This window comes from Macrobrachium rosenbergii, chromosome 14 (assembly GCF_040412425.1).
Source record: "Macrobrachium rosenbergii isolate ZJJX-2024 chromosome 14, ASM4041242v1, whole genome shotgun sequence".
Lineage (NCBI taxonomy): Eukaryota > Metazoa > Arthropoda > Malacostraca > Decapoda > Palaemonidae > Macrobrachium > Macrobrachium rosenbergii.
Genome location: NC_089754.1, coordinates 41,677,483 through 41,693,119, shown reverse-complemented (window position 1 = coordinate 41,693,119; position 15,637 = coordinate 41,677,483). Strand labels below are relative to the sequence as shown.

Sequence of the window (15,637 nt, the reverse complement as noted above, 5' to 3'; positions counted from 1 at the left end):
CACTGATGACAATATTCCCAATTTTGAATCTGCTTCATTCATAGAAAATAAAGGACCTGCTTTTAAATCCAACTTTTAAGCATAAAGAGGCGTGGGACTCCTCTCAAAGAAAGTGAGGGTTGAGGAAAAAAGTATTCAAGTGTTTAGGTCCTGCTAAAAAGAAACACGACAGGCATTTAAGACTTTACCTTCCTCACATCTATCTTTTAAATACACATCAAAGTAAAATTATTCTCATTGTAAGAGTTTAATTCAAGGATGTCATGAATTCCGAGCATGCTTATTCAAAAATATACATCATAAGTGAAATGTCACTTTAAAATATACATCACAAGAGAAATGTCACTTCCAAATGGACCCTGTAGGAGGGATAGTGCCGCCATTGCACTTCACGCGGTGCACTGTAGGTATTACTTAAGGTTTATTGCAGCATCCCTTCGGTCCCTAGCTGCGACCCTCTCATTCCTTTTACTGTAGATCCATTCATATTCTCTTTCTTCAATCTTACTTTCCACCCTCTCCCAACAATTGTCTCATGGTGCAACTATCAGGTTTTCCTCCTGTTACACCTTTCAAACCTTTTTACTCTCAGTTTCCGTGTCAGGGCTGAATGGCCTCATAGGTTCCAGCGCTTGGTCTTTGGCCTAAATTCTATATATTCCACTTCCAAATGGAAAATTCCATGAACTTTTCGTTTGATAAGGTGACCTAAGGGCTAACAGATCTAAAGAATTGACCCGCATGCCTAGGTATGAATGAGACCAAATGAAAAAATATGTGCTGATGGATAGAACAGTATCCAGAGAGAAGATACTCCGAAATTCTTGTTCAGAAATTCTCATGAAGTATAGTAATCTTGTCTTTTCAACCGTGCTATATAGGCACCTCAAAATGGGTATGTGATTCGTAAAATGTGAGCTAAAGTGATTTAATTCACGAAAGGTGGTGATAGAGGGCTTGTGAACAACTGCGGAAGACTTGGGATATACAATTACATAACAGTTGACATTCACAGGTTCGAACAAAATATAAGGTCCGAGCCCTAGAAAGCAATGTGAATTATGATGGGTCGGGAGTCAATGGGAGTGGCAATGTGGCGTTTTCATTGCAAGTAACACGACTAGTTGCAAAGGAGACACCTGTAAGACATGTCCGTTGATGTTGTAACTTGTCTAATCACAGTTACCATCCTTGTGAAGTCATGATGTGTAGACGTGAATTTTGACAACACCTTTAATTATTTGAAGACACTAGAAGGACATTCAATATAAGTCGTGACCATACAAAACTAAGATCACCAGAAGGCTACGGATTTTAAAATAAGTGGCTCATGAATCCAAGATGTATTTCATCGAGTGATGGCACTGGAACCGCACGTAAGGTTAGCTAAGAACTTGAAATGATTTTCAGGTAATTTATGATCTGTAGTAATTGAAATATGTTCTGTTATGAATATGCATTAAATTACTGCAGCACACGAACAATTTACAAAGTGAGACATAAATGATGAGCATCCTGAGTAAGGAAAACCTTGTAAAGACCGTTGGTTAGAGAGTGTGGGCTAAGTCTGGAGAGCTTAGGCCTAGGCCAACGTGTGAAAAAATATTAAAGTAATGTAGAAGTAAAGTAGTATACAAAAGCTAATAAAGAAAATAATAGCGAAGAAAAGCGATTGCAGAGTAAGCCTAAGGGGTTAGGGCTACTATCATCCTAGTTGGCATTCCAGAGGGAGTATACCCAAACCAGACTTACCTTTACCTAACCTAACCTTGGATACCTTTACCTAACCTAACATTGGATGTCGTGTCTCCCCAATGGGTCCCCCCCCCACCCTAGTAATTCGTGACCCATTGCTGTGCATTCTACCCAACTAAAATTGTTGGGGAAGTGGAAAAGAAGGTAGAACTTCAAAAGGAGAGGGGAAAGGTTTCCTTTTGAGGGGAGAGGTTAGTAGAGGCAACCTAGCCTATCCTGTGAACCCTTGTCGTAGCTGGGTGCCGAGGTAAACTATATGGAATGTTTTAATTCCTATCCTAATACGTGTGTCATATGTTTGTGTCCCCTCCATATCTCATTTAATTTTTAGTTTCTTCCATTATTGTTTATACAAACAACTTGTTTGCATTTACCCAGCTCCTTACAGTTTACTAGGCCTAGGTATAACAGGCAGCCTATGGGAACCCTACAGGGAAACTGGAGTTCTCATAAGAACCAAAGCTGAGCGAATTGGTCTAACAGGATTTGTCAAGTTTGTAAACAACAGGAGTTCCTCATTGGACGGGTGGGTACCATTCTCAGCTAGCACTCTGCTGGTCCTGCATTCGATTCTCCGACGGGCCAAGAAAGAATTAGAGGAATTTATTTTTGGTGATAGTAATTAATTTCTCGCTGTAATGTGGTTTGGATTCCACAATAAGCTGTAGGTCCCGTTGCTAGGTAACCAATTGGTTATTAGCCACATAAGATAAATCTAATCCTTTGGCCCAGCCCTAGGAGAGCTGTTAATCAGCCCAGTGGTCTGGTTAAACTAGGGTTTACTTAACTTTTTGTAAATAACAGGATAACAGTTGGAAAAGCTGACTATGGAAGGGGTCTTGGTCCCCCCCCCTTTACCCCAGCATAATTTTACCTAGAGTGCTGTGAATCATGGAGTAAAACACAGGCATGCATCCTAGCCCTACCTTCTGCAACCTAACTAAGGGAGCTGGTTTCTTACCTGGTCCGTGGAGCTGAATCCTAATTTGACCTATTGCTTTAACTCATAGGTCTGGTTAAACTCCTTTAATACCAACCGACTCATAGGCCTAAGTGAAAGATAGAAATTCATCTCAACCTTACCTTTCCCAACGGTCCTAACTGACAAGGTTCACCTACTTTCTCTAATTGAGTGCTGTAAAGCATAGGCCCTATTCCCAACCTTCAGGTTGGAGGTAAGTCTTGCCATTACTGTATTAGTAGAAGGAGTTATGGTGTTTCCACACAGATAAAGAATTCTTTTACTCCTGATTTTACATATAAAATTAAATTATTATTATTTTATTCAGTAGATGAAACCTGTTCATATGGGAACAAGCCCACAGGGGCTTTCACTTGAAATTCAACCTCCCACCACAGACCCCACACCTCATCAGTAAATGATCATGATACAGAACCAGTGATTTTTTCATTGCCCTGGGGGAGGCTCGAAGACATGACAGCTGAGTGGCAGGCCAGGACACTAACCACTATACCAGCGACCAGTATGTAAGTTTGTGCACTCGACATTGGCAATCACACACATAAGGCAGCCATTAATAAACTTAATATATGAGGTGGTGAATAATGGGAGTAGTCAGAAAATAGGTTATCCTGGTAATATAGTAAACAGATTTACTATATAAGGTGTTTTACTCACAACTGCACATGCATCCTGTATGTGGTGAATTCTCTCGTTCCCAATTTTTTTTTTTTTTTTTTATAAAAAAGCAACTTTTCAAGTTCAGCAGACTCCATGAGCCTTTTCAGTTCTGGATCAAATCAACCTTCAAGTCACATTCCAATGTCAGATTACATGAAAATAACAAACAAGTTATTTTCATCCATGGTATATCAAACCTTCTTTGGGCTGGATAGTACAAGTGCACTTTGATAGACACATTAACTGTATTGGGGCCAACTTTCATAAAGAACACCTGTCTTAATTATTGTCTCAATGGTTCACCATGCAACTAATCATGACACCCCCACTCCCAAGTGCTTTGCTTTCCAACCCTTCGTTGAGCTAGAAGATGCTTTCCCATACCCTTAGGACAACCTCAGTCTTTGCTTTGCTTTTGCCCTACCTGGTCATCCCAGTATCAGAGAACCCTTGTAGCTCCTTGCTGGTTTTAAGCTGAGTAGGATCACCATCTACCATGCCTTCTAGGTAAGGCCTTCTTCTTGAATTAGTATCTTCAGTGGGCAATCTCTGCGGTATGAACTAGTCTCAGCAGATTGCAGAGTGTCTTGCCTGGCTTGGCCTTGCTTGTCTGTCTTTCTTTTTGTGCAGCAAGGACTATTGTTCATCCCTTTCGCAGATCAGTTTGAGGGCTTGGACCTCTCTGCTTTGGTGGAGGTTACACAAAAGAAAGTTGAATAGCCTTGCCTGTCTAAGGGACACAGTTCTCCAGAGGCAGATTTGACTCTCATTCTTCGTTTTCTTAGCAAAGTGCTATAAGAACTGCCAGAGGGGAGTAGGGAAGGGAAGTTATGCTCAAGACTGTCACTGAGAATAGTGGGCAAATTGCAGTCTCTCCTACTTAGTGCAGCAGTTTGAGGAATGTATAGTTGTCCAAGCTCCACAGGACAGAAAAGCATCTTGCATAAAGTTATTGGTGGCATTTGGTTGGGGAACATTGTGTTGAATTACTGGTATATATCTTCCACACCCTTTCTTTCTCTGAGCCAGTAGCCATTGCCATGTATGTACCAGACTGGTCAAATTCAGTTGAGGTACACACTTGAGTACCTTATTGAAGGTCTGTTTTCAGAAAGTGTAACTTCCTTAGCCATCCTGTAAAGAAGGTGGAGAGAGTGTATTTAGAGTATTATTATCTTTTTGGCTCTAATGACAATTGAAGTTATTCTTAAAAATTCAAGGGTTTCAATTTTGCAGATTTGATTATTTGCAGTTTTTCCATCAACGGTTAAATGAAACACAGTATATGTTGGAGTTCACAGAAATCTGCAGGTGCAAGTAGGCTAGAAATGTAGAGGAAAGTAAAATAGTTTAGTAGGTTATAATTTTATAAAATGCTTGTACATAGTATGGTCTGTTGCCGAATTATACCCAAATCCATTACAAAAAGTTAGTGTTTTTGAAAACACACAAATCATAGACAATAATTGCACTATGGGCTGACCTGAAAGATACAGTTAATCACCCCTTGCAGTTTCATGGGTGTTGATGCCCTCCTGCTGCTCAGCCTGATCTGTCATATGGTCAGCTGTGTGCTGATTGCTCCCAGACTCAAGATGACCTTGGTTGCCTCCTGTTGGCCACAAACTAAATGCTATCCAGATCTGCTGGCACAGATAGAGATGCCCCATGGCTTACTCTGCTTTGGTGACCCCAGTGAAAAACCAGTGTTTTTAAAGGGAACCAAAAATGAGTGAGTTGCATCAACAGGGTTGGTAAAAAATTCTTAAACTGCAGAACAAATTATAAAGGGCAAAAATGTCACAAAGTCAGTAACAGGAATGAATCTTAACCTTCTCTAACATAACAGTGTATGGCATTGGGTCCTTTCTTGATCCTACTAACTCTTGTCCGTCGTAACTAACCTGACCTAAAAGTGGTGTACATCTTTAAGTGAAATACAGTTATGCTTTCAGACCATATTCTCACTAACATAACCCAGTCTAGAGTGCTGGATCCTGCCCACAGGGTCAAAATCTTAAAGAAAAACACAGAAATTCATCTCATCCAAACTTTATACACCAGGTCTTAACTGGTAAGGGGACACCTTCTGTGTCCCACTTACCATTGCACACAACATATTCCTTACCTTAAAGTTGGTTGAACACACTGACTTTCTTTGTCTTGTCTGAGCTATCCTCTAAAGTGAAAAAAACATATTTGAGGTGAATCTTACCTGCTGTTAAAGATCGCTATATCTTGGCGCCAACAGGCATGTTGACATTCAAAATAAAAAGGATTACTTGGCTCCATACGACTGTCTAGTTCATCTGTTCTCCATGAGGTGTGTTTGGAATGTTTTAGCTCTTGTCAGAATTCTTCTTCCTGCTACAGAGGTCTGTCATTGGTACAGTATTTGGATGTCTGCTGCTTTCACAGTATTGTACATTTGTTTTTCCTAGGATGTCTTCCAAAGGAAGTAAGGCTAAGAACACCAGGTTCTGCAGAAGTTATTACTGTGCTATGTTAGCGGGATGTTAAATTTTGAATTAGATATGCTGTTTGTGATGGCTGCAGCCGTATAGAGTGTGACCTTGAGGAATGTGGGGACTAGGTTGAAGGACTTTATGCTTAAGTTTTTTAGATGCAAAATGAGAAGGGAAGTAGATAACTTGAGAAAGCAGATAGTTAGGTCAGGTCTTTGATTTGCCTTTATTCCTATTTCTCTTGAACCTTCGGCTTCAATAGTCTCTACTAAGTCTCCAGCTCTTTCCTCTACTTATCCTTTAGCTAGACCTAGACCTGAGATTTTGTCTTTATCCCTGCCTTCCACTCCCCTTTCAGTTCAGGAAAAGCATGTTGAGAAGTTAGAACAGGACGTTAACGTTAATCAGTCAAGGGTTTAACGGAATGTATGTTAGGGAACTGTTCCAAGTGTGCGATTTTTTTCTCATTTCCCCTTTGAGAGGTAAGGTGTTGGTGCCCTTGTCTTTGTAGCCCTAATTTAGGACTGCCTGCAACAGTTTGAAGAGTCCACTGCTAGGGAACCAGTTCATTTCTCAGGGCAATGTGGTTCTGTGCCATCCGTCACCTTCCTGTCATTTACTACATTACGATAAGCGTTTAGTGTTGACGCCAAAGGATTGTTGTTGGTAAATGCAAATCTTATTGTCATTTAGATATCATGGTCATTGGGCGATGTAGGTCTGTGCCCTTAGTCACCTTCCTCTCTTTTAGCACAGTTCAATAAGCATTTAGTGTGACCACCAAAGGATTGTTGTTGGTAAATGTAAACCTTCTCTTCATGTCAACTTCACGGTCATGGGTATCTAGTAATGGTGTAAACACTGCCAGGACTATTAGTACAGTATAGTTTTTCTAATTTTGATGTTATGTTAACTCATTTGATTGTTGAATCAATTTCTTTTCTTCTACTTTTATTCTAAATCCTTGTCTGTTATTTAGCCCTGTCTTTGAAGTGTAACTATTCAACCTTTATTTCTGTTTTCTTCGGCTATCAGCAAGTCCCTTCCTTTTGCATATGTTAATGTATCCCCTTCATGTATCCCCTTCTAGGTCTATTGTTGTTACGAACTCCTTAGTTGGTTCTAAGCTAGATGCAATTCTAGCTATTTGACTGTCCAAGGCTTTACCGTTTGAGATCATTTTGTGTGAAGTGAGGGTGTCAGGTGTTGCTGACTCTTCTCTTCTCCTTGCTTCCTGCCCTTCCCCATTTTCTGTGGTAGCTGGTAGCACTTTGCCTTCTCTTGCTCACCCATTTGTATTGTCTCAGGTGAGTTGCAGCAGTTCTCCCTTCTGTAGAAAGAAGGAAAGTCCTCCACTTCAGTCTCTTCTTCCACCAGAGAAGGAGTTGAGGTGATAATAGTTTTGAGAAGTCATTCACTGTCACCTGTTTTCTGGTGCTTCTTTGGAAGTTGTGCTTTGCTTTATCCTCATGTAGTAGAGAAAAGTGGTTCAGTAGATACTAGGTTTCATGGTATCTTCTAACATTTTTGCTCCCATTAATTCTTTGAAGAAACCAAGTTTTTCACCTTCAATTAGATTTCTTGGGCTATGCCTGTCATAGCGTCTTTTAAGAATGCCAGCATTTGTCTTTCTTATTTTATGAAGTTGCTGCCTCAAATGATTCGGGCACATTACCACCTCTTAAACTTTCTTCTTTTAAAGATTCAGTTTTCTTTGCCTTTCTTGTTTCTTTGAAGATACATATACAGTACTTAAAACTGACGGATCTTTCCTAGATAGTAACCCTCAAGCAGTTCAATATTAGATAATGACCCCAAGAAATATCAGTCCTAGATAACGACCCCTGAGTCTTGTTGGGGGTCACTATCTAAGAAAGATTCTTGGGGATCTTTCCTAGATAGTGGCCCCCAAGTAGTCCAATCTTAGATAATGACCCCAAGAAATATCAGTCCTAGATAACAACCCCTGATTCTTGTTGGGGGTCACTATCTAGGAAAGATCCAGACTGATAGAGCTTTGAACATACTAAATGGAATTTTTGTCCAGGTCTTTGTTTAGTGTTGATGAAGTTTTATCTTTTGCTGAACTTTTGCTCAGTATGATAGTCTCTTCTCCGCGGCATCTTGAAGAGTGGTGCCAGTTGAAATCTAGCATGGGAAGAGTCAAGGGTTTTTGACTTGCATGGTCAAGTCCATTTCTGATGATGCAGGTGAATGTTCTCATGCTTATACTAACTCGATTTTGAAGTAGTGAGAACAATTATGCTCCTATCTTGCATCAAAGTTTCTCCAGCACAGGAGATGGGAGCTGTTTTTGTTTCTCCTTTTAGTTGCCTACTCAGCCATGAAAGTTTTTGTGTATTATAAAAGTACATTTATTTCAAATTTGTTTTCATTCGTCACATTTCATTTTTCTCAAGCTTTTGAGGGTTATGGGTTATATTCATTTCCACTACAGTGTGAATACCAGATTATGTCTGTAGAAATAGATATAAAATTTTGTTGTAACTTAATATTGTGCTTTGAAGTTTCTTATATTTCATCATATATTTCAGGCACAAGGTACAGTTAGGTTTTATGTAACTGTTACATAACTACGTTATATCTTTGTTTTAACTCGACACTTTATGCAATTAGCCTCTGTCTGCCTCTAAACACAATAAACATAAACGTAATTGTGCACTATCAAGTATTGTACTATCGTTCACTCACATATATTACATAATACACATGACATTGTTTGTGCTCAGACAGTATTATGCATTACTATTGGAGTAGCGAATGTTTTTCACACTATAATTCCTCCATATCATCAAGTGACAGACTGTATAGAAGGTTACAGAAGTCATCCTTCTCCTACTCACATACATAACCAGAAAGTTTGTATTCTTGACTGAACAGTAAAGTATCTGGTGTCACAACAACTCTCATTGCACAAAAAATATGTTGATCCAGTCATGCACCCATTAGCATCAAATAACACTTCATAAAAGCCATGAAATGTAACAAGTACAGTATAAAATCTGAGTGATAAAACAAAATCATAAGATATTATTGTAAATAAAGTCTACTGTTATAAGTACGTACAGTAAATTACATTTTGTTAAGGAGTCCAGCTCCGTATATAAACTGGAAAATGCTACTATGGTTAAAGTTTACTTTCCAAGCCATTGTGGAGAGGGGTAATTGCCTTCACCATCTTGACATTAGGAAAGTCAACAACTCAAGTTGCCAAGAATCAAATTGCAATTGTTACTATAAGGACCACCACATTTGTCCTGGTGGGTGTAAAAGACAACGTTTCTTATAAGAAAAATTACAGTAGAGATTTTGGATGTAGCCTCTGAGCAAGTTTTGATAGATAAGAAAACTTTTTTTTACATTTTTATTATTAGAAGCTAATGCTGTGGATATTATTCTCAATTCATCAGCTGTTTTTTTTTTCTTTTACAGAACTTTGGTGAAGTGATCTCAGGTCATAGTACTGTAGAGTTATGGACCACTTTGGCAATTACCAATTGTGGCATTTGTTGATGCCAACATTTCGTTTATTTCTCAAAGTTCTTATCAGAAGTTGTTGCAAAAGGTAGGACTATTTTTGTATTAAATATCTGCTTGGTTTTGTCATATCCTAGAATATTAAGGTAGTCAGAAGGCCAGAAGGAGCATGTTAGATTGTTTGAGATCATTTGATTTATGAAAGTTTGGTGTGACATCCTAGCATGTATGTTGACAGATGGCTATACCCTTTAAAGCACAAAAAAAGTTTGGAAAAGTACTTGATTTCCCAGAAAAATTTAGAAAGTGTATGGTGAGTTCTACAAAAGAAAAATTATTGTCAAGAATGAGCGGGAAAATTGGCTATCTTTACAGTACAAGATATTTTGCTGATAGCAATCCTTGTTCAAATTCTTTTCTCAAGAGTAGTATAAAGACAAAGCAGTATAATGTTTCAGTAATTTATTGACCATAAGGGTATTATATACAACAAAATAAATATATCTTAATGGTTCTACAACAGGTAGGAAAACTAGCACACACATCTCAATAACTACTATTTCACATAATGATTTGAAACATGGGTACCATACAAATTTTCGTAAATGCTACTGAAATTTCATTTCTATTGCATTAATATAATAAATTTCATCTAATAAATCATTCATAAGTCTACTAACAGACCATATTTTTAGTCATTCATCTCATATGTTCTGTAGAGAAAACAATAAATTAATTACATGTACACAAATCTTCACTTATAAAAGTAATAAATAAAGTCAACTAGTACCACAATTTTTTGTTATACTATTTCGGTTGATATTTGAGGACTACATGTAATGAAACGTTTTTAACACTAAGTACAATATCCAAAATGCTCTAAAATACAACAAATAACATATAAACTTTATCAACACTTCTTTGTGGTTTCACTGGTGTTTACCATCTTTATAACAGTGGCAAATATCAGGTACCAGTACATTTGATGTTATGTGCAAATCCTTCATGCACTGCTTATGAATATGCATGACAAAGTTACGTATAAAAATTTTAGCATACATTTCAACTCATAATGTAAATGGCTAAATAAGTTGAAGCCATTCTGTGAGCTTGAAGATCAACTGGTTATCAGGCCAGTCTGGTTTACATATTTATTCATGTTTTATTATTAAACAGGTCAGTAGATCAAGGATTTCTTTTGTACAGAATTATAGCCCAATTTCACCAAATGACTGCACTGACCCTTCTGGAAGGGTGGTACAGTAAAATTTCTCTATGCCTTGAAGTAAAAGTAGGTTTCCTCAGCTAGCAACATTTTGCTTGCCCAAATAAGGATATCTTGTGCTTTGCCAAGTAGCACAAACTGTTTGGAGTTGCCATGTGAATTTATAATGATTGTTATAGTTCATTTCATTTTCTTCAAGTCTCCAGTTTATAATAGAAAGTTGCTTTAAGCTTTTGTATGTTATGTAACTATTCATTAAACAAACTTTGTTGAATAAGAATCCTGAAATGATATGTTCTTAATCAGTATGTGATCATTGGAAATAAAAGACTAAAAATTTATTCGTCTTCAACTGATTGGGCTAACAAAATAATTAAAATGCTTCTAAAATTATAAAGGCCTCAGTTCATAGTTTTGGGTATAGTTTATATTGTTAAAAAAAAAAATGGAAAAGAGCCCTACCCTCTTGGCTCTGATGACTTGATATACTGGGAGATTGAAAAAAAAAAAAACAGCATTTAGGTACTATTACCATATTGGATGTTTAAATGCATTCTGATACTGTTTCAACCAAAGTGATTCTTTTGTAAGTTAAGGAAACCTGTATTCAAGATGAACGAAAGCATAGATGATAATGTAGTATAATGAGGAAAGCTATTGAGCATGTAGTTTTTCAGTATACACTAGGTATAGGTACTGTATTTCACACCTTGTACAAATTACAAAAATTTTTTTAGAAGGCATTGTTCTAGCCCTGTAGATGTCAGGTAAACCAATTTTTGTTGTTTATAGTGTACTTGAATATCTTCAAATTTGCATAACCTAGGTAATTATAAAAATTTATTTAACCAGACTACTTCCAAGTAAAATATTTTACACAGCGCTTGACCAAAGGGTTTTCTTTCTTGTAATAAAGTAGAATAATCTTTCATATTTTATCCATGAAGTATAGTTTTATAAAATCTTCATAATTGGACAGACTAAAAATATGAAAAGATTCTGATGCTTCTTTGAAAAACTTTTCTCCAAATACATTTGAAATTGATGTTATATACTGTATCTTGTACTTGCACTGCAGAATTAACCTTTCAGTATTATTGCAAGTACAGTAGTTTAACCATAATATTGCATCATTGTCTAGTCTAGCTTTTTAATAAATGGTCTATCGGCCAAGAGAAGAAGCCCATTTGGTATTAACATTACTTGTGTATGCTTAGTCTTTATGAGAAGTTTTTAAAGGAGTTTCACATATTACAAGAAGTCAACAAAAAACTTGATAAAATTGTTAAATGAGTAACAATATACTGTACTGCATTAACCACTTTGCCACACTAAATTTATACATATTGAGAGGAGGGAGCTGGCGGAATTCAATTTATCTGCAAAAGTCAAACAAGCTACAGTCTACAGTATTTACATTTGAAGACAGGCTATGTGTAACACAGCTATACAGTATGAAAGGTGCACATATAAGTTGAACCATTTACAGTAGTACCGTCTCTAAATAGAATAGGTTAAGTTTTGGCAACAAGGGCTTTTGCAAGGTCAGGCCATAAAATTTACAACATTCAACATATAAGTTCTATCTAGTACACTATTCTATCAACACTTAAGATTAATTGATAAATGCTAAAGAAAACTGAAAATTACCAAATTTCACACAGTAGCTGTTTGTATCTTTACTCTTACTATTCCTGTTACAATAACTGGATTGAAATTTGTAAAGCAGAATTTTGGCTATGTTGTACAAATATTTTGGTGATGATGTAAATAAAGTACTATAATCTCAAGGTAATTATAAGAGAGAGCGTATCAAGTTACCAAAATAAAAAATCACACGTGTGTTATTTGGGGAACTTATAATTGCCCCAAAATGTCAAGGAATGTCTACAGCCCTGATTTCCTTAGCATTTATTTTGTTAATGCTGTAAAAACAAAGTCAGGTGTGTTTCTACAGTTTAAGAATTGCACATATTGAGATATAACAAAATACTAAGTTTTCTTCTACTTAAAATCTGAGTCACATAAACTTCAAGGAGAGACAAGATAAGAAAAAGTAACTTTATCACTATGCTAAAAAAAATAATAATAAAAAGGCAAAATCAAACATTACCATTAATGCAATATTGACAGACTGTTTACACATGATATTTCAAACATTCAGACAAAGAAAGCACTAACATACAAAGAAATAAAACTGAAATGGCAACTTGTTGGCCATAAGAGGAAAAAATTCAGATAATGTATGCATGGTTATTCAAGTGTCAATCAATAGGCCTTTTTTAAAAATCCAGAAGAAATCTGTAGAACAAGTTTTATAACAAAATATCAGATGTAGGATACAGTAATGAGCAACTACAAAACAAACTTTGATCTTAACTTCTCTGAAGATTATGGATGGAGTTTTGTGACTATTCCAAGCATTAAATCCAGAATTTTATCAGTTTAAAGAATGAATAAATGTCAGTACAGAATTTAAATAACCTCATTTTCCTTTGATGATATTCCAGCAAATGTGAAAGGATACAAAATCCCAGAAAATATTTTAATTTCTTGTAATATCCATCCAGAACACCACATATACATACAGTATATCGACACAATGGGTATTTCAGTACTCATCAAAATTTAATCTTGAAAAGAAGTTAACAATTCTCTAAAGTTCTAAACAAAATACACACTCATTTGACCTGTGATTTTGGCACTTCTCCCTCAAGTTAGGTGCCAAGAGTTGTCTGGTTGTGTGCTGTTAACTAACAAAAAATAGCTAATTAAGATGGTCACAGACCATACATTTGGTCTCTTGCCTTTGCTAGCCATCCTGACCAGGCAGACTCCCAAAGCTAATTTTCTATTCATGCTATTTCAGGTTTATCAATGCCTTCATTTGTTGGAGAACCAGCATCACATACTTAATGAAATATATACTGGCTTGGTCAGGGCATTAAGGCTATACAGCTGCAGCAAGCTAGACTACAATCATATGGTAAAGTAAGTTATTTTCTAAAAATAGTTATGATGGTAATGACTCTTCTGGTTATACAAATGGAAGATTTCAATAATTATGTTTATGTAAAGATAAAGTAACAAAATATATATTCTTTTCCAGATAAAACTGAAGGGCTGTTTAGACAGTGCACTGGTTGCTAGAGTACTGCCTAATTTTCAGCTTTACTTCTCTTAAATTTACTAGTAAAATGTGACAATTACAAAATTCTGCAGTTGCCCATTATACATTCATGAGTTAACTGTTTAATTCTGCATTTTACAATATATTAAGGCTGTAGTACACAGCTAAAGATACACAAAACATAATACTCGATACACTCTGGTTTCGCTTTCCGAAGACAAAACTGTCGAGGATATTGATTTTGGTAAAATCATTACCAGATAAAATATAGATATTAGGATAAACCAGGAAAAATCCCTTTACTTGATACTCTCTGTAAAATACCTAGTAACAGAGCAGGAGAGTTAACAATGCAGCCACATTAAATGGAAAAAGTATGTTATGTCATAAGGATAAATATTCCTGGAATGTTTCAAGTGAATTCTGCCACTCCAAAATCACAATTGACACTGGAAGTACTGTATCATAAGCACAATCAGTGAAATGGCTTGATAATCTCCTCAGTTTTTGTCAAAGACACATTTCCTTGTGCAATACAGTAATCATGTTACAGGCACCTAAAGTAAATTCAAAATTTCATAAATCCATATTCCAAGTACAGGATATAGTTGTTGCACATTTACTTTACCACTAACAAGACTTACAACTGTCAACATATGATACCAAGTCCTTCATTCTATTTCCATAAAAAAATAAAATACTATTCTTATAGAATAGATAGTAAATGGAAAGAAAAATATCTGTATCATCCTCCCATGAAAGGCTAAGTATATCACAAGGTGCTGTGATATACATGAAGTCTCAAGTGGTGTATTTGTCTCATTATGCTCTATTCAAAAGATGAGAGATCAGAACTGGCCCAAGACTAATGGTCAAATGGAATAAAAAAAAAAAAAAAAAAGGAAGGCTAAAATAAATGTGCTTTGAGGAAATCAAGTGTCAGTAGCAAGTTTAAGACATTAACATGTTCAATAGAAATATGCCCTCTTTTATGACCAAAATGCATGACAGACTTGTAGAAGCCTATATTTGATTAAAATCAAATGAAAGAATGAAGAAAAGTTAATCTTAGGTACAGCACTTGGTCATATTAAATAATAGTTCATGTGTCTGCTTCCTTGGAAATTAAAAGTATTGGAAATATTTTGTTTTCTTTGGGAAAAGAAAGGAACTGATCCATGATAGATTTTTTGGGATTACTGTAGCTGTTGCAACATTGAATACAGTAATTGAAAAAGTTTCATACAAAATGTTTTTACATATCAATCACAGACTGAAAATGAAAGTAAACCAGAATAAAAGCACCAATACAAAAGAAAAGTAAAGTTCTTATTCTGAAAGGTAAAAAGTGAGGCATCATACCTTCAGTGATTGATAAATTCAAAGTAGGCAGATATGATGGAATGGAGTGATCAAAAACTTTTATGGGCAATTTAGTGATGCTGAAAACCTGATGCAAGATTTTTTACTTAGTCAAACGAAATCCTGTCTACAGTATATGTCAATTCCAGTTAAATGATACATCTTTATGCTTGAGACCCCTTTTATTTTAAATGTCATAAAAGGACTGTTTCACACAAGTGAATTAATTTATATAAACTATAAGGAAACTGTAGAAAGAATTTAACCCCCTGACCAAAAAAAATTCTTTTGGAAAATAACTAGGCTGAGAAGTTCGTCACAATATTCCTTCCATAAAAAAGGAAAGTAACCTTACCAAAAATGGTGGGTATTATTTGTCAAGAAACTTGAATAGTAGTTGGATGAAGTAGATTTGCAAAAAAAAAAAAAAAAAAAAAAAAAATCTGACTAGATTCAGGTGCTGTTAATTGAAGTATACAGTATTGGAAGAAGATTGAAAAGCAAAATAGAACAAGTTAAATCAAGGCAAGGTTATACAACAAAGTAAATAACTAAATGAG

At 35.9% G+C, this 15,637-nt stretch overlaps 1 long non-coding RNA gene across 1 annotated transcript; it reads left to right on the top strand.

Moving 5' to 3' along the window:
* Nucleotides 1–674: 674 nt before the first annotated feature.
* On the top strand, nt 675–14,936 carry LOC136846027 (uncharacterized). The gene is made up of 4 exons (XR_010855307.1): nt 675–1,381; nt 9,316–9,448; nt 13,455–13,576; nt 13,695–14,936. It is a non-coding gene; the product is annotated as an uncharacterized lncRNA (long non-coding RNA).
* Nucleotides 14,937–15,637: the final 701 nt, after the last annotated feature.